At 36.4% G+C, this 27,077-nt stretch overlaps 1 pseudogene across 1 annotated transcript in view; it reads left to right on the top strand.

Moving 5' to 3' along the window:
* Nucleotides 1-1,111: 1,111 nt before the first annotated feature.
* LOC309625822 (large ribosomal subunit protein uL15m pseudogene) overlaps nucleotides 1,112-27,077 on the top strand; it is a 28,195-nt pseudogene continuing 2,229 nt past the window's right edge. The window contains exon 1 of the transcript XR_014249426.1: nucleotides 1,112-27,077. The product of XR_014249426.1 is annotated as a large ribosomal subunit protein uL15m pseudogene (transcript).

Below are 27,077 nucleotides of genomic sequence, written 5' to 3'. Positions count from 1 at the left end.
TATCTTTAGATGTGCTGTTAATTTCACCAGGAATAGAAGAAATTCTTGTCCATTAGTGATGGTGATGGGAAAATTGTGGAGACTTTTTAACTTACTCAAGGCTAGTCACTTTTTTAATGCTTTCTTTGTTTACTTATTTGAAAGGCAAGAGCATTGCATTAGACGTCCAGAGATCTGGGTTTTAGTTTAACACCTTTTTGGCATTTCTACTCTATACCTCCACCTCCCCTTTCTCAGTTCCCACCTCTGAGCCCCAGTTTTCTGTAGACAGCATTTTGTAGAGCACAGCAGAGGGAAGAAGCTCTTCCTTGGAATGAGGTGCTATACATGGTTTTTACAGTGAACAATAAGCAAACTTATGAGTGGAGACTAAGATTCTCCAAGAAAGTAAAAAGGCCTTGACTTAAGACAGAGCAGCCTGGGTTTGTTCTTGTCCAGAGTATGGGTGGTTCCCACGTTGGGGACAGTGGAAATATTACCAGGGGTCTGTGAATCCTGAACAAACATCCAGCCTTGTGAATATACTGAATAAGTACCTCACACGTATTGCACTACTGTTTTCCAATATATGGAGGTGATGTTTTAATGACCAAGTAATTCCCACAAAGTTATGTGGAAATGAATTCACTGTTGCTTTCTGCTGTATTTTTCTTAATATAAATATAAGGTCTAAAATATAAGATACTAAGTCTCGATCCTATGGCATTTGACTCCTTTAAAATTTTAAACATGTTATACTAATTGAAGTAAGACAGACAAAGACAAATATCATATGATATCATTTATATGTGGGATCTAAAAAAATGATACAAATGAACTTATTTATAAAACAGAAATAGACTCACAGACATAGAAAACAAACTTACGGTTACCAAAGTGGATAGCAGGGGGTGGGAGGGGTAAATTAGGATTTTGGGATTAGCAGATACACACTACTATATATAAAATAGATGAAGGACAAGAACCTACTGTATAGCACAGGGAACTATATTCAATATCTTGTAACAACCTATAATGGAAAAGAATCTGAAAAAGAATATAGATTTATATATATGTATGACTGAATCACTTAGCTGTGCACCTGAAACTAACACAACATTGTAAATCAACTATACTTCAATTAAAAAAAAAAGATTGAAGTTCTGATGCATGCTATGACATGGATGAAACTTGAAAACATTATGCCAGTTGAAATAAGCCAGTCACAAAAGGACAAATGTTGTACGATTCCACTTATATAGGGACCTGGAATAGGCAAATTCACAGAGACAGAAAGTAGAATAGAGGCTGGGGGGAGGGAAGAATGGGGGGATGTTGTCTAAGGGGTACATTCTGTTTGGGATGATAAAAAGTTCTGGAAGTGGGTTGGTGGTTGTGCAATATTGTAAATGTCATGTCACTTAAAATGATAAATTTTATGTTGTGTATATTTTACCACAATAAAAAAGTTATGTAATATTTCTGAATTACAAAAAAATTTTAAGCATATTAAAAATAGGTCCATAGAATTTTATAGGTAACTTGGATTTCAAAAAAATGAAAACTGAAATTCTCTCAGCAGCAACTTTTTAAAAAATTCCCTGGACTGATCAGAGGGTGTTCTCTAATATCCTTAGTTCTGTGAAGAATTACCTAGAGGCATGATGAGAGCATTAATTAAATATTTCTGTACTGGACACTCATCCTGCCTGACAGTTCTCTCATTATGTGCCCCTGAGAGGGATACTAGTTGTCAGCAGCTGATGTAAAATAATTTTCTCGCTGCTGTAACTGGAGGAGAAAAGGCTTGATAGCAGTTCTTCATGTCTATTAGGTAAATTATTCGAGGAAAAATGGTTTTGCACTGAAGGGAAAGTCAAAACATCTCATGCAAAATCTTAATTTGTTTTTCATGACAAGAAAAAAATGAACTTTCTCCAAATGTAAACATCTTTTGCTAATGCCCCAGGGACCCCTCCACCTTTGCATTGCTGCCTCTTTCCTCAGGTATATTTCTTTTTTTATTATATAAAGAATATTCTACATGCCTTGATGCACTGTAATACAAGTGCTGAGTGTGAAGAATTCAGTTGTTTTTAGTGAATATTATAAACAAATTCAGCAATTCTTTGTGACCTTTTTGGTGGGCAAGATCTCTGGGTACTCTCTCAATATTATTTTTCTTAACAGAAATGAACACAGTTAAAAATCCATATCTATGTCAATGATCTACATCTATATCTATATCTAAATGGAATGGAAATTTTTGCTTTGTGGGTTCTTTTTTACATGAATTGCAAAAGTAGAGATCCGGTCATTTGGACAATTATGCTGGTTCCCATAAGTAGACCAATCACATCCTATTTTCATAGCTGGTTCAAATGAAGCAAAGAAAGGCACATCTTGAAATGCAAAAAATGGCCATCTGAGACTTTGCTCTGGAAAAGCACTGGATCCAGATAGTTTTACAAGTAGTTCTTGAAAACTTTCATGAAAGAGACACTATTTTAAATATTTCAAAGCTTCACAATTCATTTTATAATAACTCTAATGCTCAAAGTAAACCACATATAAAACTAACTTGAATACAAAAGTATCAGATTAAAAAAAATAAATGAGCTGGACTAAGGCAGGTTTATTCTGTAACACAGGTGTTGCATTTGCCTTGGTGCTCCACTCACATCCCTTGGCCTGCCTCTGCCTCCCACCACAGCTGGTCTTTCAGCTCATCTGCGTCAGGACTTCTCCAAGCCTTGGGTGCTTGCTCAGTCTACATGCAGAGGTACAGCCAGAGGTGTGGCCCAGAGGTGCAGAGGAATTTATGTCCCCAGAGACAACCTTCTATCATTGGGATTAAAAGTCAATGAGGAGGGCTTCCCTGGTGGCGCAGTGGTTGAGAATCTGCCTGCCAATGCAGGGGACACGGGTTCGAGCCCTGGTCTGGGAGGATCCCACATGCCGCGGAGCAACTGGGCCCGTGAGCCACAGTTACTGAGCCTGCGCGTCTGGAGCCTGTGCTCCGCAACGAGAGAGGCCACGATGGTGAGAGGCCCGCGCACCGCGATGAAGAGTGGCCCCCACTTGCCGCAACTAGAGAAAGCCCTCGCACAGAAACGAAGACCCAACACAGCCAAAAATAAATAAATAAATAAAAAATAAAAAGTCAATGAGGAGGCATTCCAAGGTGCATCATACCCAATTCCTCTGAGGGTCCCCAAAATAAATTAAACCCCAGTTGCCCTCAGTAGTCATCAGCTCATCCATGCACCTTTTCTTTTCTTTTCCTCCTTCCCTGTCTCACTCTCCCCACTCCCTCACTCCAGTTTCCTGGGATCATGTCTCAAGTAGACACCTTGTACCTAGGTACCTATATTGGGCTCTGCTTTTGGGGGAACCTAAACCTAAGGTGTGAAAATGATTCCATGTTAGGAAATCTTTTAATGTAATTAATTTCATTAATATCAATAGAGAAAAGCAATACAATCCTCTTAACCGATTCAAAAAGAGCACTTGACATAATTCAACATCCATTCTGATGAGAACTGTTCGCATTTGAATGGAAAAATTCCTTACTCTGTCTATCAGTTAGGGCTCACTCAAGGAAACAGAAACCACTCTGTATATGTAAAACAGAAGTTTAATATGGGAATTGATTACAAGCGTAATGGAAGGACTGGAGGAAGGTGAGGTTACTAAAACCAGTAATTGCAGTAAACGACAGTACCCTCGGGGCTTGAGGGACAACGCTTCCCGGCAGTCAAGGGCACTAAGCCACAAGGGCTCAAGGTTTTTGAAGGCAGCTGCTGTGCAGGACCCAGGATCCTGCACTTACCACCACTGCTGCTGCTTTGGGCCATTGCCGCTGCTGCAAGCTGACATCGTCCTCGCTGCTGCTTCTACTGCCAGAAATGTCATCAGAAACCAGAAGGAGGAAGAGTGTTGTTTCTTCTGTCCTCCAGTCTTCCAGTAGTGCCTTCCATTGGCAGAATCTGCCAGAAGTCAGCTGGCAAGAGTGTCTTAGGAAATGCAGTTTTTGAATTCCAGCCTCTTCACTATATATCAAAGCACAGAAGGTTGGGAATGAGACCTTGGAGCAAAATGATTTGCTATATAAAACTGTAAGCAAAATTATATAGAACTGAAATACCAGCTTGGAATTTTTTCTTTTAAAGTCAGGACAAGACAAAGAAGCAAGTTGTCAAACTCTTTTTTTTTTTTAAGCTTTTTTTGAGATCTAATACACATGCCATACAATTCATCCTTTTAAAGTGTACAATGCAGTGGTTTTCAGTATATTCACATATATGTGCAACCAGCACCACAGTTAATTTGAGACTCACCTCAAGAAGAAATCCTGTACTCTTTAGCTATTACCCCTGTATCCCCACATTCCTTCCCCACCTCCAACCCTAAGCAACAATTAATGTGTTTTCTCTCTCTATAAATTTCCCTATTCTGGACTTTCATATAAATGTAATGGTATAATATTTGGTCTTTTATGACAGACTTCTTACACTTAGCATGTTTTCAGGTTCATCCATGTCATAGTGTGGATCAGTAGTTCATTACATTTTATGAATATGCCATATTTCATAACTCTTATTTAATATTTTCTTTTAAGTTATAACTAATTTAGTGTGAAAATTGGCATAAGTTTTGGGAAATAAAAGACAAAATTATCCCTATTTTCTGGTTATATGATTGTCCAGCTTGAAAGCCAAAAGGATTAAGGAAAAGTGATTATAACTAATTAGAGAACTCTGCATGGATTTTTCTGTATAACGCCAGTTAACAAACACTGTGGAAAAGTATTTCATTTATAGTATCAACAAAAGCTTCTATACCTATGAACAAAAGTAAGATGCAATGTACAAGATATATACTCACACTCACATCTTCTCAGAGACATGCAACTTCCATAACTGAGAAGCCATAATATTGCTGGAGTAAAGACAATATTGTAAATATAATATAAATTAATTTACAAATATGTTGTTTTTAAATCAAAACCCTAATGACACTTATGTGGGAACTTTATAAAACAATTCTTAAGATTACCCAGAAGAATAAATGGAAGGGAATATATCAGTAAAATTTGGAAAAAGTAGTGAAGTGAGAGGGACCTGCATTATGAGATATTTAATGTAAGAGAGAGAAAAAATAAGGAACTTGTTTCTTTACTGAGAATAGACGGAGTAGTCAGTAAAATATGATACATAATCTAGAAGCAATGTTAAGTATGAATAAGAAATTAGAGTATGATAAAGGTATAATTAAAATTCATCATTATTATTCAACAGGACACCTGACTAGTGATTTGCAACCCTGTAGTCATCAAGGTTCATAGTTGCAGACATCAAAATCCACTTTAATAAGCTCACTTGTGCTTAAATTAGCTAATGCTATTAGGTAACATTCAGAATTTCCAGATCTGAAAGAAAATATCTGCCAACATAGAATTCTATATCCAGTAAAATATCCTTTAAACAGAAGGTGAAATGAAAGTATTTCCAGACAAAAAATGAGAAGATTATTCAATAAACAGACTTGCACTAAACAAAGTACCAAAGATAGGTACTTAGGCAAAAGCAAAATCATCTCAGATGGAAACACAAAAATACAGGAATAACTGAAGAGCCACAGAAGAGGTAAATAGGTGGGAAAATATAATGGAATATATGCTATACATAATAATAATAATAATGGCTTATAGATTTTAAAATATATGTATAACTAAAAGGCATGAAAATAAAAATAATTTAAAAGGTGATGGTGAAGTAAATGGAGTTAAACTATTCTAAGGACCTAACATTGTCTGGGAATTGATAAAATAATTAATTTGTATTCTAAGAAATCAAGAATGCATTCTGTAAATGAGGGTGACAACTAAAAGATTAGTAGAATAATAATTAACAAGTTAATAGAGGGGAAATGGAACAAAAATATACTTTATTGATTAAAGACAAGAAGGAGAGAAATAGTAACATAAAACAGGTTGAAGAAATGGTGAAGAGGGACTTCCTTGGCTGTCCAGTGGTTAAGACTCTGTGCTCCCACTGCAGGGGGTGCAGGTTCAATCCCTGGCTGGGGAAATAAGATCCCACATGCTGTGTGGCCATGGCCAAAAAAAAAAAAAAAGGGGGTAAGTAAAACAGGAAAAATAATAGTTGATAAATACGAACCCAAATTAAACTGTAAGTATATTCAATGTCAATGGAATAAATTCTACAGTCAAAAGACAAAAGTTACCAAACCATATTTAAAAATAACTATACCCAACTATATAAAGCTTAGAAGAGACACACCTTGAATATGAAGACAAAGAAAAACTGAAAGTTAAAAGAATAGACAAAGATATACTATACAAACCCTAAACAAAAGAAAGCTATACTGCTGTCAGTCAGAGTAAACTTGAAGACAAGAAACATTTCTAGAAATGAAAAAAGACATTTCAAAATGATAGAAGAGGCTAAGGACCTTAAAGATAACACAATTATAAATTTGTGCGCACCTAATAAGCTAGGCTTAAAATATACAAAGCAAAATTTGGTATTACTAAGATTAGAAATGTAGAACTCTATGATCATAGTGGGAGACTCCAAAACACATCAATCAGTAATTGATAGAACTAAAAGACACACACACACACACAAATAACTATAAGTGAAGATCTTAATGATATGGTTAATGAAACTAAAAAAATTGGTGCCATCAACAGATATAGAATACTGCAATCAACAGAGTATGCTTTTTTTTCAAGCAACATGGAACATTACCAAAATTTAACAGATGCCGAGCCATAAAACATTTCTCAACAAATTTTAAAAGACAGACTTGTACAGATTATGTTCTCAGGCCTCAATGCAATTAAGCTAGACAAGAACAGAAAGATAACAAGAAAAGGCTGAAATTTTTGGAAATAAAGTACTTAACTATGCAAGGGTCAAAGAAGACAGTACAATGGAAACTAGAAAATATTTTGAACTGAAAGATAATGAAAATATGACATAGCACAACTTATTGTAGGATATAGCTAAAGCCATGTAAAAAGGAACATTAATAGCCTTAAAAAAGCTTATATTGCTGAAAAAGCAATGACCAGTATCTACTTTAAGAAACTGAAATACTATTTAAAATTGAGGCCAAAGAAAGTAGAAGGAAGGAAACTATGATGATAAGAACAGAAACTAAAGAAGTAAAAAGCAAACATACAATGGAGAGAATAAAAATGCCAAATTTGGTTCTTAGAGAAGATAAGTCAAATTGATAAACTTCTAGGAAGACTGATAAGGAAATAGAAGAGTGAAAGCACAAAATTAATATCCAGAATTAAAAAGAGGACAGCACTACACATCCTACAAAATTTATAAAAAAGTAGGAGGGTATTATAAAGAACTTAATGTGAATAATTTTGAAAATGTAGATAAAATGGACACCAAATCCTGAAAAATAACAACAATTTATCAATTTACCAAAAATGATAAATCAAGAAATGGAGAATCTGAGTAGTTTTACAGTTATTAAAGGAAACATCTTCCCATATAGATATCGACAAGCCTAGATTGCTCAACTTCTCCTAATCTTTTTTTTTTCTAAATTTTTATTTAATATTGGAGTATAGTTGATTAACAATGTTGTGTTAGTTTCAGGTGTACAGCAAAGTGATTCAGTTATACATGTATCTATTCTTTTTCAAATTCTTTTCCCATTTAGGTTAGAATATTGAGCAGCATTCCCTGTGTTGTACAGTAGGTCCTTGTTGGTTATCTATCTATTTATTTATTTACTTATTTCTCTTTTTTAAAAAAATTTTTATTGGAGTATAGTTGCTTTACAATGTTGTATTAGTTTCTACTGTACAACAAAGTGAATCAGCTATATGTATACATATAATCCCTCTTTTTTTGATTTCCTTCCCATTTAGGTCACCAGAGTGCACTGAATAGAGTTCCCTGAGCTATACAGTAGGTAATCTATTTTATACATAGTATCAGTAGTGTATATATGTCAATCCGCATCTCCCAATTCATCCCACGCCCCCCTCCCCACACTCTTGGTGTCCATACGTTTGTTCTCTACATCTGTTGTCTCTATTTCTGCTTTGCCAATAAGATCATCTATACCATTTTTTTCTAGATTCCTCATATATGCATTAATATATGATATTTGTTTTTCTCTTTCTGACTTACTTCACTCTGTATGACAGACTCTAGGTCCATCCATATCTCTACAGATGACCTAATTTCATTCCTTTTTATGGCTGAGTAATATTCCATTGTATATATATATATATATATATATATATATATATATACCACATCTTCTTTATCCATTCCTCTGTTGATGGGCATTTAGGTAGCTTCCATGTCCTGGATATTGTAAATAGTGCTGCAATGAACATTGGAGTGCATGTGTATTTTTGAATTATGTTTTTTTCTGGATATATGCCCAGTAGTAGGATTGCTGGATCATATGGTAGCTCTAATTTTAGTTTTTTAAGGAACCTCCATACTGTTCTCCATCGTGGCTGTATCAATTTACATTCCCACCAACAGTGCAGGAGGGTTCCCTTTTCTCCACACCCTCTCCAGCACTTATTGTTTGTAGATTTTTTGATGATAGCCATTCTGAGTGGCGTGAGAGGATACCTCATTGTAGTTTTGATTTGCATTTCTCTAATGATTAGTGATGTTGAGCATCCTCTCATGTGTTTGTTGGCAATCTGTATATCTTCTTTGGAGAAATGTGTATTTAGGTCTTCTGCCCATTTTTGGATTGGGTTGTTTGTTTTTTTGATATTGAGCTGCATGAGCTGCTTGTATATTTTGGAGATTAATCCTTTGTCAGTTGCTTCATTTGCAAATATTTTCTCCCATTCTGTGGGTTGTCTTTTCGTCTTGTTTATGGTTTCCTTTGCTGTGCAAAAGCTTATAAGTTTCATTAGGTCCTATCTGTTTATTTTTGTTTTTATCCTCATTACTCTAGAAGGTGGGTCAAAAAATATCTTGCTGCGATTTATGTCAAAGAGTATTCTGCCTATGTTTTCCCCTAAGAGTTTTATAGTGTCTGGCCTTACATTTAGGTCTTTAATCCATTTTGAGTTTATTTTTGTGTATGGCATTAGGGAGTGTTCTAATTTCATTCTTTTACATGTAGCTGTCCAGTTTTCCCAGCACCACTTACTGAAGAGGCTTTCTTTTCTCCATTGTATATTCTTGCCTCCTTTGTCATAGATTAGGTGCCCATAGGTGGGTGGGTTTATCTCTGGGCTTTCTAAGAAATAACATCCTTCTTATATTCTTCCAGAGAATAGAAAAAAAAAAAGTAACTTTTCTCAATATATTTTATGTGGTTAACATGACCTTGATATGCAAACATGATAAAGACATTGTAAGAAAGAAAACCCAGTCTTTCTGTGAACACAGATGGAAAAGTTCTAAACAAGATAGTTGCAAATGGAATCTAGCAATTTATAAAAAAGATACTATGTCACAATCAGCTTACTTTTATTCTACAAATACAAGGTTGCTTCAATATTAAAAATATCAGTTAATGTAACTCACATTAATAGTATGATGGAGAAAAATAAAATGATTTTCTCATAAGTTGAAGAACACATAGTTGGTAAAATTTAATACTTAAAATTATTATTTTAAAAACTTAGGAATAGAGGAAAACTTTAATCTAAAAATATGTATTGTCAAAAAACATACAGTAAAATGATATTTAATGGTGAAATATTGAAAGCTTTCCCTTTGATACCAGGAAAGAGACAGATGCCTCTGTCATCACTTTTATTCAACATTTCCTGGAAATCCTAGACAGAGAAAAATGCAAATAAAAGAAATACTATGTGTAAAGATAGGAAACAAACAGATAAATTATTATTTGCATGTAACATGATTATGTGTCTAGAAAATCCAAATGAATCTGAAGAAACACTGTTTGATGAGTGAATTTAGGAAGGTCACTAGGTATAAGATCAATATACAAAATCTTTTATATATATATATATATATGGCAGCAATTAGAAAATGAAATTTAAAAATAATATCACATCACCAAAACCATTAAATAACTAGGAGAAAAACCTAACAAAAGATATGCAAGACTTTTATATAGAAAATTATAGGACTTTATAAAAACTGTAAGACTAAACAAGTAAAGAAATATATCATTTCCATGAATTAGACAACTCAGTATTTTAAAGTTGTAAATTCTCCTGAATTCATCTGCAGAGTCAGTGCAATTCCAAATAAAATTGCAGCAGAAAATATTTACAACAAAACCAAGTGACAATGTATGGGACACAGAGATACGCTCTCCAAGGCAAGACTTCCTGCCCAGCTATGGGGAGCTCTCAGCTGCTTCAGAATATGCCTCAGCTGCAGAGAGTTGCTTTGCCTGTAATCACACATTTTCAGGGTAGCCCACATCCAATGAGCAGATGAGATGAGGTATAAACTTTTGGCCATTTTGACCTGGCTTGGGACGATTCTGACAAGCAGTATTTGCTCCAGACACCCCCTGCTGGGCTGTTGGCAGCATTGTCAGACTTGCCTTGCAGTTCTTCATCTCCTTCTGCCCAGTCCCACTTCCTCTCATTCCTTTTATCTGTGTTGTTTCCTAGTAAACATTTTGCCCTCTAAACTCCATCTCAGCAGATGCTTCTGGCAATCTCAACCTGAGATATAACATATCCCTATGAATTTCAAAATACAAGCAAGTAGGAAGAACACCAACTGTCATAGTATCTACATAGGACCTGCATCTTCAGGGGGGAATGCAGTGGGAAGCAAAGCATTGTTTGACTGACTTGAGAAGAGGAGATCTTCAAAGTCACTTATAGGTATTTACTGAAAAGCCTGATGGGCCAAGTTGCAATCCATGAAAATGACACATCCCATCTGGGAGGGGTTTTGCTCACTCTAATAATGGGTTAGGCCAAGGGGACAATGGTAAGGTCTGAAGAGGATGGAAAATCTAGCCCTTGTGAATTCTCAAAACTGATCATCCAGGATTCTCTTCCTGGACTGCGACCCAGATGAGCAGGACAGGGATAACATAACAGATGAAGGAAACAACAGGTCAAGATAGAAGTGGGAGATGGGGACAGACTCTGGAAATCTCAGAAAGTAAGCTGCTGTGTTTTTGAATACTATAAGAAAGCAACAGAAGAGGGAGCTCTGTGAAGTTAGAAAAGCTGCCCTGAATTATGCCTCCATACAAAAGTGGATGGACCTAGACACTGTCATACAGAGTGAAGTCAGAAAGAGAAAAACAAATATCGTATATTAACAAACATATGTGGAATCTAGAGAAAATGGTATAGATGATCTTATTTGCAAAGCATAAATAGAGACACAGACATAGGAGAACAAATGTATGGATACCAAGGGGGAAAGGGGGGGTGGAATGAACAGGGAGATTGGGATTGACATATATACACTATTGGTACTATGTATAAAATAGATAACTAATGTGAACCTACTGTATAGCTCAGGGAACTCTACTCAGTGCTCTGTGATGACCTAAATGGGAAGGAAATCAAAAAAAAGGGGATATATGTATACGTATAGCTGATTCACTTTGCTATACAGTAGAAACTAACACAACATTGTAAAGCAACTATACTCCAATAAAAATTAATTAAAACGAACAAAATAAAACAAAGTTTAGGAAAACTAAGTTCACATGAGGAATAAGCCACAGAAATGATTGAGGTAAAATCCCATGCAAAATGATAAGAAAAAAAATCATCCTTACAGACAATTAAACCAGACCAGAAAGACATGTGAACAGAATAGATGAAATCTGTAAACTCCTATTTCAGTGCGAGCTAAAAGACATGGAGAAAATATAAGGCATGAAGAAAGAAAACAACTTCACAAATCAGAATTAGAAAAACATAGAAATGAGGTGACAGGACTCAGAAAGAATTAGAACTACCATATGATCCAGCAATCCCGCATCTGGATTTACATCAAAGGAACTGAAATCAGAATCTCAAAGAGATATCTGCACTCTCATATTCTTTGCAGCACTATTCACACTAGTCAAGACATGGAAGCAACCTAAATGTCCATTGACAAATGAATAAAGCAAATGTGATATTTAATAAAATAAAATATTATTTAGCCTTAAAAAAGAAGGAAATCTTGCCGTTTGTGACAACGTGGATGAACCTGGAGGACATTAGGGTAAGTGAAATAAGCCAGACACAGAAGGACAAATACCACGTGATACTACTGATATGAGGAATCCAAAATAGCTAAACTTATAGAAGCAGAGAGTAGACTGGTGGTGCCAGGGGCTGGAGGGAGGGGGAAATGGGGTGGTATTAGTCGAAGGGTACAAAGTTTTAGTTACACAAGAAATTTACTGTAAAGCAAACTGCCTATAATTAATAATACTGTATTGTATACTTAAAAATTTGTTGACAGGGTAGATCTTAAGTGTTCTTATCACAGAATAATAATAATGATGGTAATAAAGAACAAGAGGAAACTTTTGGAAGTGCTGGATATGTTGATGTCATAGAATGTGGCAATTGTTTCATGAATGTATACTATCTCCAAACTCATCAAGTTGTACAAATTAAATATATACAGCTTTTTTCTATGTCAGTCATACCTCAGTAAAGTAGTTAAAAAAGAAAGAATTAGAAATAAAAGAAAAAATAATTTCAGACAAACACTAAGCTAGAAGGAACACACAATAAATAAGTCTAACAGACAATGCTTTAAGAGAAATAGGTGAGATGAAGGAAAATTTTTTTAAATAAAAAAGAAATGAAAAACAGAAAGAGAGAGATGAGAAGCACTCAATAGTCAGGATCTGAGAGAGGTTTTAGACCTGGAAGGGGGACATGGAGGGGCTCCAGGTGTGGTAGGTAAAGTTCTGTTTCATGACCTGGGTGGTCTTTGACTCAATAATTGACTAAGCTGTACATTTGTTTGTGTGATTTTTCTGCATCTGTGTTTTATTTTACAATAAATACCTCACATCATTCACAAATGTCAGTTCCAGATTGATCGTAGTTGTAGGTGTGAAAAACCTTCTACAGGATATAAAAAATAAAACTTGCAGAAGAAAACAGAGAAGAATATCTTCAGGAGGAAGCAAGGATTTTTAAGCAGGACACAAAAAGCACTAACTCTAAATAAAAAGATGGATAAAAATGCTTAAGTTAAAATTAAGGACTTTTGTTCAGCAAAAGATAACAATAAGAGAATGAAAAGAAAGCCAGAGAGTGGGAGAATATACTTGCAATATATAAAGAACTCATCCAAATATGTAAAGAACTCATCCAAATTAATTTAAAAATACTGTTAACCCAAATAGAAAAATGGGCCAAAAAGACTTGAACAGACACTTTATAAAAAGAATATCTAAATGTCCAATAAACATATGAAAAGGTATTAACTCAATTAACCTCAGGTAAAGGGAAATTAATATCACACTGAAATACTACTTTGATAAAATGTTTCTACTTCTAGATGTTTACCATAAGGACATGATGAGCTATACACGTGAGAATGTTCATTATAAGATTATTGTAATTTCAAAAAACTGAAAGCTATCAAGATGTCCTATTTAAGAAGATATGTTTTTGGTTAGTCTCCCTCCCTCCCCCCACCTCAAAAAAGGAATTTAAATACCTCTGTCCATGACTATTGGTTAAAACATATAATGAAACATGCTAGAATAGTAATTAAATCTTACTTTTATTTATCATGCACATGTGGTTACATGCTTATTCATGAATATGTGGAATTCTATTCCTAAGGAAGATATACACACATAAAGAATCAGTTAGTGAAAAATTAGATTATAACATCATGAGTTAGAAAAAGGATGTTTCCTCACTCTAGGGGAAGAACTTTTTTTAAAAAAATTGAAATACAGTTGATTTACAATATTGTGTTAGTTTCAGGTGTACCACAAAGTGATTCCGTTATACATATATACACATATCTGTATATATATATATATATTTTTTTTTTTAGATTATTTTCCATAGTAGCTTATTACAAGATATTGAATATAATTCCCTGTGCTATACAGTAAATCCTTGTTGCTTATCTATTTTATGTACAGTAGTTCATATCTCTTAATCCCATACTCCTAATTTATCCCTTCCCACTTCCCTTTCCCCTTTGGTAACCGGAAGTTTGTTTTCTATGTCTGAGTCTGTTTCTGTTTTGTATATAGATTCATTTGTATTATATTTTAGATTCCACATATAAGTGGTAATATATAGTATTTGTCTTTCTCTGATTTACCTTACTTAGTATGATAATCTCTAGGTCCATCCATGTTGCTGCAAATGGCAATATTTCATTCTTTTTTATGACTGAGTAATATTCCATTTTATATATAGACCACATCTTAAGCCAGTCATCTTTTGATGGGCACTTGGGTGGTTTCCGTGTCTTGGCTATTGTAAATAGTGCTGCTATGAACATAGGGGATGCATGTATCTTTTTGAATTAGAGTTTTCTCTGGATATACGCCCAGGAGTGGGATTTCTGGATCATATGGTAGCTCTATTTTTAGTTTTTTAAGGAACCTCCATACAGTTTTCCATAGTGGCTGCACCAGTTTACATTCTAGGGGAAGAAATTTTAATGTTACCAAGCCAAGCTTTCCCCCACTACCCTCCTTGTGCACCTGGAATACTATATTGCCTAGCTTTCCAGGGACTTTGTTGCCACACTTCTCTGGGTTAGAATACTCGCTGAGTGATCTTGGACAAATTATTCAAACTCTCTGGGCTTCATCTTCTTCACCTGTAAAAGCAGATATTATATATAATGTATCAAAGGTTTAATGTGAGTATTAACTAATTTCTGCCGAGGATCTGGCATCTAATAGTGCTCGGTAAATGTTAACACTCTTATCACCTATGATTTGACCCTTCAGTTTATCGTATTTAATATAGATTGACTTATATTGTTCTCTGATTGTTTCACATACACAATGGTTAATCTTATGTGTTCACTTGGCTAGGCCACACTACCAGATATTTGGTCAAACAGTATTCTGGATGGTTCTGTGAAGATATTTCTTAGATAAGATTAACATTTAAATCAGTAGGCTTTGATTAAGCAGATTACCCTCCATAATGTGGTGAGCCTCATCCAATCTGTTGAAGGCTTTAATTTTAAAAAGGCTGACCTGTCCAGGAGAAAAGGGAATTCTGCCAGCAGACGGCCTTTGGACTCAAATTGCAACTCCTTCCTGGGTCTCTCGCCTGCTGGCTCACCCTGTAGAATCTTGGACTTTGCAGCCTCCACAATTCCGTGAGCCAATTCCTTAAATCTCTCTCTCTATACACATTTTATTGATTCTGTTTCTCTGGAGAACCCTGATTAATACAACATATGATGTGTAATTTTTTAGTACTTCATTAAGAATACAGGACTTTAAAGGTGGGAACTGCATACTTTTAAGCGTTTCCTGTACATGTCAGCCACCTCCCCAGCTCTTTCCTATATCCAGCGTCTAGCACATGACAGATTTTTACTAACTGCTTATGAAATGAATGATTGAATGCACAAAAGAATGCTGTAGAGGGAATCTGAAAGGAAAAGGAGTTCATTTAATTTAGGAAGTGTTATATATATATAATTGGCTCAAACCTTGGGGGTAGTTTTTATTTAATTTTTCTTTTGATTTGTTACTAAATATGAGGAGAAAGTCTATGGCTCTATAGAGAGTATACTAATTAGAAGGGGGGGAGACTTTGTTTATTAGTTGGTATGTGGGCAGAGAACAGGTGCTTCATAGACTTGCATTGGATATAGAATGCATAGCAAGTATTGGAGTAGTTCTGTGTGGTCACCAGCCATGGGCCCCTTGAAAGATGCTCCCAAACCACAAGGACACAAATATAATATGGATAATATTCTATCTATCTATTTATCTATCTATCTATCCATCCACCCACTCATCCGTCATAATTTTTTAAGTGACCAGAAGCAAAATATTTGAAAACTAGAAGGAGAAGAGAAAAAGAAAACCACTTCTTATACTGAATTTCCAATTTGAATTAAAAAACTGAGTCTAAAGTCTGTTATAAAGGATAAAAGTGATCAGATTACAAACTAGAAGGAATACAAATGAGGTTTAGAAGTGGCAGATGGGAATATGACAGAGAAAGCAAGCTGAAGCTTTTTGCCACTGAAGAGGCTCAGAGAAAAGGATAAAAACAGAGCGAAAGCTGAAAGCTTTGAGCCACGGTGAGGAAGAGAGAATGCTCCAGAAACTTGAGGCTATCCAAAAAGAGACTGGTTGTTTATAAAAGAATATCTGAAATGTCCCTTTTCCCTCTCTGGTCAAAAGCTACCCCCACAAGTCTACCCTATTCCTCTTACCAACCTCATGTCACAAATCAAACCACCTTGGGTTGTGACTAGGGGGCCTGGAAGGTGGTGATGCCTTCAGATTGAATCCATATGGTGCATTCTCCAACGATGGCCCTCCATGGCTCTGGCAAAGGCCACTCTGATTCTAGAGGCTGAGGACTTTTGAAGGGACAAACAGCTGAGGGGGAAGAGAAATAGCCTTTGTGCCAAGCCCTGAGCTAAGCACTTTGCATATAGAGTAAGAGTCTGGATATGAGGGGCCTTATCTTCTGCTTTTCTGAAAACCTGCTTTCTTTTCCTCTCTTCTCAACCCCTGTCTCCCTTCCAAAAAACAGTTAATGAGCTGGTGCTATGCTCCTGGCATTGTTTATAGGTCACAGAGATGCATCAGTGACCAAGATAAAGTTCTGTACTCTTGAAGTATGAATTCTAGTGGGTGCAAAACAGGCAATAAACATGCATAAAATATAAAATAATTTCAGATAGTGACAATTGCTAGGTAGAGAAGGACTGAGGGGTGCTGTTTATCAGGATTAGGCAGGGAAGTCTTGACATTAAAATTAAGACTTGAATGATTAGAAGAAGGCAGCACACTGAGCTCTTTGCAAACATAATTCCAAGCAGAGGGGACAGAGGCAAGAACAAATATGGCGTGTTTGAGGGACAGAAAGAAGAGTGAAGTGTCTGGAGCACAGTGAGTGAGGGAAAAGTGGCAAGAGGTGAAGTTGGAGAGGGACACAGAGGTCATATCACGTGAGGCTTTGGGGGCCAAAGTAAAGAGTTTGGATTTTACTCTAATTGGAATAAAACGGCCAAGGGAAGCCATTTGCAGATTTTAAACAGGAGAGTGATATGATCTGATTTACGCATTCCATGTGTTGTTGACCCTTTCACTTGAACCCTGGCTAATAATTTTGAGCCTAGCAGTGCCATTAGGGAGCTTCAAATTACTCGCTCTAAATCAAATTGACCAGAAGTGCTGTCATCCTTAGTAGAAAGTTGAAGTCAACGTAGCAGGAATCATCACAACTTAAAAATGATCAAAAGATTTGAACAGACATTTCATAAAAGAAGATATATGAGTGGCCAATAAACACATAAAAAATGTTTAACATTATTCAGGGAAATACAAATTAAAGCCATAGCGAGCTATCACTGCACACAGACTAGAATGGCTAAGATTAAAGATTGACAATATTGAGCACTGGTAAAGATGTGAAGTAACTGGAACTCTCATATGTTGCTGGTGGGACTACAAAATGGTACAGGATCTTTGGAAATTTCTTGTAAAGTTAAACATTCACTTTGCTATATGATTCAGGAATGTGCTCTTAGATATTTACCCAAGAGAAATGGAAGCATATGTCCACACAAAGACTTGTACATGAATGTTCATAGCAGCTTTATTCATAATAGCCAAAACTTGGAGACAACTCAACTATCCATCAACAGGTGAGTGGATAAAGAAATTGTGGTGTTATCCATTCAGTGAAATGCTACTTGGTAGTACATAGGAATGAGCTACCACTACAAATAGCATGGATGAATACAAAAGACATTGGCTTAACCAAATACGCCAGACAAAAAGAGCATATATAATGTAAGACCCCACTTATATGAAATTCAAGAACAGACAGTAATTCACCGTGACAGAAATGAGATCAGTGCTTGCTTGCGGCTTAGGGTGAGACTATAAAGGAAACTTTTTTGAGGAAACTTTTTGGGATAATGGAGGTATTCTATATCTTGTCTGGGGTGATGATTACATGGGTATATACATTTGTCTAAGCTCATCAAATTGCATATTTAAAATGGGTGCATTTTATTTATGTGTTAGTATATTCCCACTAAGGAGCCCTCACCTCTCACAAAAGCCTGTAACCAGGTTCTGTCAGGCCTTGACTCAGTGAGCACGTGGGGACCCAGAGTAGTCAATTCAGAGACTCATCTTCGAACTCCTCTCCTCCACTTTCCCACTTCCAGCTCATTCCCTAGAGCTCACTCTGTTCTCTAACCTGACTCTTGACTCTTGAGCCACAGAATTTCCTGCCTTGCTTGTACGGTTTACATCATTAGGCTCCATTAGGGTGACCCAGAGATCTCATCTTCTGGGAGCTATGGATTAAGTTGGTATAATCAGCATTTCTTTGGGGGCATATTGGCTAATTCACCCTCTTATACCCTATTGATAGGCTGTTTCTATCAGATTATTCTGAAAGACTTCCAGTAGTAATCTTTTCTTATTCTTAGTCTAGTTCCTATGTTTCTCTGGAACTATCCAGATTATTATAGTTTCCTGTATTCATCAGTTATTGCTACGCTGGTAGAAATACGTGTGTATACTTTACAGACAGATATATCCTTATTAGAGGAAACAGAACACCCATAGATGCTAAAAGTTAAATGTGCTACTGCAGAAAACGAAGAGAAGACTTTTCTCTATTGGTGCCCTAACTGTGGGGTGCCTAAAATTGGGTCTACCACTTGAGTAAGTGGCTGAGTTAAATGTTTTGACTCGAATTTCATAACTTGTCACAGCGATCCCATTGGCAGTAGAGTGGTGGGTTGCCAAGAAGGCAATTCATTATCTCTCTGTCTCCCTGTGTGTTTAAATTTTGTTCCCTGTCCCTAAAGAGAGGTGATGCTATGGCTTACAACGAATATGCTCTTGCAGAGCTCTCCACACCAATTAGAAAAGTTCTGTGTTATGACACTCTTTGATAGGATGTTATGACACTCTTTGATAGAAAGCCATTGTCCCATTGAAGCGGAAACTTCATCAGAAGCACGGAGAATCAAGGGTATGCTTTAGACATGCCGAGTGGGAGGGGACTATCTGTGCTCACTGGGTCCATCAAACAAAGTATCTCCTACATAGGTCTTTCAATGCAATCTAGCTGGTTCCCTGCATTTACCTAGCCCCACCCTTATTTAGTACACAGTTGGAGGGAAGCCAGTAATACAGCATTTCTTAACTCACTATTTGGAACTCTTACCTGTTTATTTAAAACTCTGAAAGCCCTGTTTAGTGAAAGGCAAAGTTGCCTGCAGTGTATCCGTGGGTAAAGAGGATGGGGTCACCTCTTGACTGGAATCATGCTTTTCTTTGGGAATGGGTGAGAGTCATTGCCATAAACTATGTCACAACACTTTTTTAGAATCATGAATTTTAATATCTCCATCTCCAACTGTAATTTCCTCTTAAAAAGGCTTGCCTATGGTCTCACACTGGACTTCTCTGTCTGGAAAGTGGGAAGTTTAATTTCAGAGATGTGAAACCAAGTTTATATTTACTTGGCACCCAAGATTCCTAGATACTCTTATGTTCCCTTTATGAGGACTAAGAATTGCATAGTTAACTTATTTCATCTTCTCTCTTTAGCTTTAATTAGAGCCAACTAAATTACAAATAATAATGAACAAACAAAACAACATCAAAGTGGAAATTCAAAACACTGCTTTTTCCTATTCTTGGACCTCTTCTGATCAAAACGTCTACGACTGAGCATATGGTATATCTCATTAAGTAAGTGTAAAGTTTTATGGGAAAAAGATGTACAATTCAACCACCTAGCGTCTTGTATAGCTAGACAATTCCTGACCTTGATATATTCACTCTCATCAGCATCTTTGAATCCAGACAGATTCCAATTAGACATATGGTGAAGAATTATGTTGAATTAGATGATAACTTTCAAAAGTGAATAAAAATGTTTGTGTTAATAGTGATGTCTTCTTGGAAAGTTTCCCAGTTTTTATTCAGGGAAGAATTGCTCTGATATGTTTACCCATGGTCCTTCCTGATCTTTATATTCTGGGTAGGATTACCTTTTAATTTTCCTATCCATCAATACCTGGCCATTATTATGCCCCCACTTTTTTGGGGGTCCAAAGTTTGAAATGTAAAACTGTATCAGAAATTGATGAGGCAATTGGGTAGAGTTCTCAGAAAGAAGACTGTCCGGTGAGTCAGGAAGACTGTATTCTAGTCTAAGCTCTATTATTTACCAGCCATGTGATCTTGGGCAGATCACTTAATCTATGTCTTAGTTTTTTCGTCTTTTAAGTGGAGATGATGATGTCTGCTTTAAGTGGGTAATGTTGTATGGAAGTAATTAACACAGAAAGAGGCATAGACGAGATGCTGAATAAATTCTACATCCAAAAAAGTTAATGTCTGCAGGTCTAAATTTTCACAGGCTCTACAATAAGTCTAATAAAAATATGGTTGCATTTCTCAGAACCAGCAAATGGCAGAACATGAGGGTCATTGGGATAAAGATAATAGCAATAAATTCTGTAGTAGGCATTTGTTTTTAATCCTTAGATGGTTCCAAGATATTGGTGCTTATCTACATATTAGAGTTAAGGTACAAAGAAGGAAGAGGATAAAAAATGAATAAGGCAGGCTGTGGCGGCCCAGCGCCCTTGCAACTTGTTGGGTGCGTGGGTCATGGCTGGCCCAGTGCGGGGCAAGGGGGCCCCAGGCCCTGGACCTGGTGCGGGTCCTGCCCTGTGTGAGCCTGGCTAACCTGAGGCCAAACCCGGGCTCCAGGAAACCGGAAAGATGACCAAGAGGTCAGAGAAGAGGTAGAAAATGTGACAGGGGCCACAAGGGAGAACGACAGAGAAGAACCCGGCCCCGGCTGGGCTTTGAGAGAGGCCAGACTCCATTTTACCTTCAAATCCCAAAATATGGGTTTAATGAAGGACATAGCTTCAGACACCAGTATCAGCCTTTGACTCTCAACAGGCTGCAGTATCTTTTTGATTTGGGTCGAGTTTATCCTACATAACCTATTGACTTAACCCAACTTGTCAATGGGAGAGGCGTGACCTTCCAGCCATCTAAAAGAGATTATGGTGTCCAGCTGGTAGAGGAGGGTGCTGACACCTTTAAGGCGAAAGTTAATATTGAAGTACAGCTGGCTTCAGAGCTGACCATCGCTGCAATCGAGAAGAATGGGGGTGTCATCATGACGGCCTTCTACGACCCGCGAAGCCTGGAAATTCTGTGCAAACCTATTGCATTCTTTCTCCGTGGACAACCCATTCCCAAGTGAATGCTCACCTCCAAGACACTGGTACCCTACTACACTGATGCAAGGAATTGCGGTTACTTGGCGGATCCTGCTGAATTTCCTGAAGCAAGACTGGAGCTCGCCAAGAAGTACGGTTATATTTTACCTGATATCACGAAAGATGAACTCTTCAAAATGCTCAGTACTCGAAAAGATCCAAGGCAGATTTTCTTTGGTCTTGCTCCCAGGTGGGTAGTGAATATGGCAGATAAGGAAATCCTCAAACCTACAGATGAGAATCTCCTCAAGTACTACAGCTCCTGAGTTCCTTCCAAGAGAGCAGATGGTAAAAGAGCTCCAGAAAGGGACTGAAACACATGTGTTTCCCATGGCATTTTCTTAATTTGTAATTCTGCAGATGTTGATGTTTTCTGTGTAATCATAACTCTCTTTTTTATCTAAATTAAAAACACAGTAAGCAAGGACTGTGTAGAGGATCTGGCGGATCTGTGTGCTTCTGTCTCAGAGATCTAAGCTCCCTGGTTCTCTGCCCAAGGAAGAGTGTAACTCTTAGACAATTTCCAGTTGAGTTTTCCATCATCTTTCCATCCAGGTCTTGTCTTATTGTTGCAAATCAGAATGAACGCGCAGGTGGAATGGGATTGCTTTGTCAGCTGCTTGGCCAAGGTCAGAGGGCTGCTAATGAGCTGGTGAGCTTCTTACTCGGTAGCCGCGAGGAAGCGCTGCTACCCAGCGTCAAGACAGTAAGCCTTTAGCTTGGGATGATTAAAATGTGGGATGTGAGCTGAAGGTTTAAGACTGGTGAGTAGCTTCTAAGTAGTTCAATATTTGCTAGTAAAATTGAGACAAAATTTCCAAGGGAATTCATTTTCTCAGCTCATAGTAGATAAAACTGTTCAAGCCAGTAACATTTTTTTCCTTGAGGAAGGTAAATGTTCTAATTCTAATTGATAAGATTTTACTTATTTCATAGACTTTGGAAAACCTTTGTTTTTCAGTCATTTTAAATGCTTTTGAAAAAATGGTCAATGATTATATAAGCCATAAAAACAATTGGTCATGTGAAAATTAAACTCAGTTAATTTAAAAGGTTCAGCAGTCAGTAAGCTCATTTAGCTTTGCAAAGATCTGTTGTATTGAAACCACAGTGAAAGCTTAGTTTATCCTGATGCAATTAAATCTTGAATAATTCATGATAATTCTTTGACAGTAGAAATAAAATGATTCCTGCTTGTTTATTTTACGAAATAAAAAAAAAAATGAATAAGGCGTATACCTGCCTTCTGAGAACTTACAGTCTCAGGTCCACCATTAGCACAATAAGAAATCTTTTGTATTGATGAATCAGTTGTATGCTATTTGAGTTTCTCAGCTTCAGTAAGAATTGTTAACTTACTTGAAATTGTTTGAAATTTATTTAGAACTTGTGGTAGTTTAAATATATACTGAAAATTATGAGATGTTAGTTTAAAAATTGAAGAACACACAAACAAATGGAAAGATATTGTGCTCATGGATTGGAAAAATTAATTTTGCTAAAATGTCCATACTACCCAAAGCAATCTACAGATTCAGCGTGATTTCTATCAAAATACCCATGCCCATGGCATTGTCACAGAGATAGGATAGACAATCCTAAAGTTTGTATGGAACCACCAAAGTTCCCAAATAGCCAAAGCAATCTTGAAAAATAAGAATAAAGCTGGAGGCATCATTGCCTGATATTGTTAATATTGAACTATATTACGAAGCTATGGTAATAAAAACAGTATGGTATTGGTGTAAAGACAGACACATAAATCAAAGGGACAGAACAGAGAGCTTCCAAATAAACCTATGTATATATATGGTCAACTAATTTACAGCAAAGGAGTCAAGAATGTACAATTGGGAAAGGACAGTCTCTTCAATAAATGGTATTGGGAAAACTGGACAGCCACATGCAAAAGAATGAAACTGGAACCCTATCTTTACACCATGCACAAAAATTAACTCAAAATAGATTAAAGAATTGATGTAGGAAATGAAACCATAAATCTCCTAGAAGAAAACATAGGTGGTAAGCTCCTTGATATTCATCTTGGTGATGATTTTTTTGAATCTGACTCCAAAAGCAAAGGCAACAAAAGCAAAAATAAACAAGTGGGACTATACCAAACTAAAAAGTTTTGCCACAGTAAAGGAAACTATCAACAAAATGAAAAGACAACCTACTGAATGGGAGAAAATATTTTCAAATCATATATCTGATAAGGGGTTAATATCCAAAATATATAAAGAACTCACACAACTCAATAACAAAAACCCCAAACAATTCAATTAAAAAATGGGCAGAATATCTGAATAGACATTTTCCCAAAGAAGACATACAGATGGCCTACAGGTACATGAAAAGATCTCAACATCGCTAATAATCAGGGAAATACAAGTCAAAACCACAATGAGATATTGCCTCATACCTGTTAGCATAGCTATCATCAACAAGACAAGAGATAAGAAGTGTTGGCAAGAATTTGGAGAAAAGGGATCCCTTGTACACCATTGGTGGGAATGTAAATTGGTGTAGCACTATGGAAAAGAGCATAGAGGTTCCTCAGAAAATTAACAATAGAACTACCATATGATCCAGAATTTCCACTTTTGAGTATTTACCTGAAGGAATGAAAACACTAACTTGAAAAGATTTGTGCAACCCCCATGTTCATTGCAGCATTGCTTACAGTAGCCAAGATATGGAAACAACCTAAGTGTCCACTAATGAATGAATGGATAAAGAAAATATGGAATATATATACAGTGGAATATTATTCAGCCATAAAAAGGAATGAAATCTTACCATTTGCAACTATGTGGGTGAACTTTGAGGATATTAAGCTAAGTGAATTAAGTCAGACAGAAAAGGACAAATACCACATGATCTTACTTATGTGTGGAATCAAAAGAAAAAACTGAGCTAATAGATACAGAGAACAGATTGGTAGTTAGCAGAGGCAGGGTGTGGGGAGTGGGAGAAATGAGTGAAGGCAGTCAAAAGGTACAAACTTCCAGTTACAAAATAAGTCATGGGGATGCAATGTACAGCATGGTGACTATAGTTAATAATACTGCTTTGCATATTTGATAGTTGCTAAGAGATTTGATCTAAAAAGTTCTCATGACAAGAAAAAAGTTTGTGATTATGTATGATGATGGATGTTAACCAGCCTCATTGTGGTCCATGGCAAGCAGCTTTATGATTAAGGAGATGACTCAGAAGCTGCACATATTCTTCTCACATCTCATTGGCCTGAACTTAGTTATGTTGCTACTTCTAGCTGTAAGGGAGGCTGGGAAATGTACTGCCTAGATGAGTTGCTGGAGATTCTATTACATAAAGAAAGAGAGACTGGACACTGGCTAATAATTAGCAGTCTCTGCCATATTCACTTACTCTTTCAGCAATTTTGGTTCATATGCGACCACTGGTCTCTCTTTTATTCATGCTGTCATTGGCAACATAGGGACATGACTGATAATCCCAAGCTGCAGTTGAACCAAGACAAGAATGCAAGAATGTTACTGATCCTTGGAATTATTTTCTTATATGTCACTGTATCTATCTATCTATCCATCTATCTATCTACCTATCTACCTATCATCCATCTATCCATCTATCATCTGTCTGTCTGCCTCATTTGTCCTGTGGATACATGTTTGTCTGAAATTCTGATATAAGAACCTCTTGGTTTTGGTTAGATTCAGTTTTGTCAAGGAATGTATATATTTTATTGAGAAAGTAACTGCATGCTAATGAATGAGTAGGAGTTAACCAAGAGTAGAAATAATTATAAAGCACCTGTCAAAAGTGAAGTGCTATAGAAATGCTAAATAATGACACTAATAAAAAACTGATTGTCGTGACTTCAAAGGAAGTGTTAAGTTGGAGTGTTTTGACGTGTATGGCATTTGAATGATCTAAATAGGTGTTTAGGTACTCACATGAGAGACTGTTCTAGCCACTCACGGGAAATAAGAGTCTGTTCTACCCACTCAATATTTTGATGCTTCCGTGAGAATTTTCTCATCTTTGTATATTTTTATTTTAAAAGTAAGGATTGTGTTGTCTTAATTAAACTCACATAAAGAAAGGACATTGCCTATCAAAAATGTGACATTCTTCTTAGACTGCCTTGCTTTGTATCTTAAGTTCCTGGAGCACCTTAAGTTCATAAATGCCTCTGATATGCTCCAGTGCCCCTGAATCTATGGCGTAACCAGACACGCAAGTCAGGACTGCAAATAGGTGGTGAATTCTTGTTAGAGTTAGCGCTTTGGGTTAGGTAACTTCCTTGTTTTAAAGATGTGTCTTCAAATATTTATTAGATACAGGAGCCTTCTCCAAAGGCAATAATCTGGTGATTAGAATGTTAAGTGAAAGAGAAATGGATGGATTATATTGTCTGTGTCAGTATTTCTTTTTTTTTTAAAGTTCTTAGTTTATTAATCTTCTCATGAAAAATCTGCACAATCACCACAGAAGTATCAGTAGTTTTAAAACAAGAAAAGATAAGTACTTTACACTGTAAACTCCTAAGTGTTTGAGATATCCTCAAGCTCAACCCCACCCTACTCATGCATGATTTTGTTTAAAATATTAATTCCAAAGTGAAACCTCTAGCTCTGGACTCAGAGTTGAGTTCAAATCTATCCTGTGGTCTTGGGTCACAGTGTGATCTTCTTTCATACCTCCATTTCATCACTGGTTAAATGGGTGTTGGAATAATAATAGCAACCTTCTTAATAGGATTGTGAGAATTAAATGAGAAAATGCACATGAAGTGCTTGCCATAGTGCCTAGAATATGGCAAATGCTGAGTAAGTGTTAGGGATGGTTGTCTGCTTTTCTCATTTGCTCAGATATTATATGAGACTAGCCTTCACAATCTTTTCTGTGGGTGATTTCAAATCTCAAATTTTCTGAGGTTTCATAGAAATATTCTTTCATGATATGGCAGTATGGCTTAGTGGTTGAGCTAAAAAAAATTCTAGCTCCACAAATCAATCTCTAACTGTGTACTTGGGTGAGTTAGTTAACCTTTCCATTCTTGAGTTTTTTCATTTGTAAAACGGAGATAATAATAGTACCTACCTCAGAGGGTTCTTGTGAAAACTAAAGGGTATGTAAAGTACTTAACCCAATGTCTGGCACATAATAAATGTTCAACAAATATTACATCTCACTCATTTTAAAGCTTAAAATGGTTATTTATTTATTTATTTATTTGGTAAAGCGAATAGGTATTTTGGGTGCCTGGTTTTACCATTTTGAACACTGTAGATTTCCCCACTCTAAGAATGTTTTTTTCAGTGCCTGTGGTCTTCAAAGTGGGTTCTCAATTGCACATGTTAGGACAGGGTGTGCTGTCATGAACAGATGAAAGGAAAACAACCCCAAACTGAGAATCTAACTTTCTAACTTTCCAGTTACGTGCTTAGTTCTAACACCCACGCTCAGATTTCTTACAATAGATGCCAGTGAATACATCTGGGAGTTTTATTATCTTCTCTCCTTTTTAAACTTCCTAATAAAGTGAACAGATGGTAGACAACTGGAGTCAGAGGTGAAGAGAACTGGTACTACAATGATTAATTTCCTCTCCCAGAGGACTTCTGGGCATTTTCCTAGCGTCCCAACTGGTTACTTGTA

Source organism: Balaenoptera borealis (assembly GCF_965194805.1).
Source record: "Balaenoptera borealis genome assembly, chromosome: 3".
In the NCBI taxonomy this organism is placed as follows: Eukaryota; Metazoa; Chordata; class Mammalia; order Artiodactyla; family Balaenopteridae; genus Balaenoptera; species Balaenoptera borealis.
The sequence above is the reverse complement of the archived record's forward strand: the minus strand, read 5'-3'. Positions and strand labels throughout refer to the sequence as shown.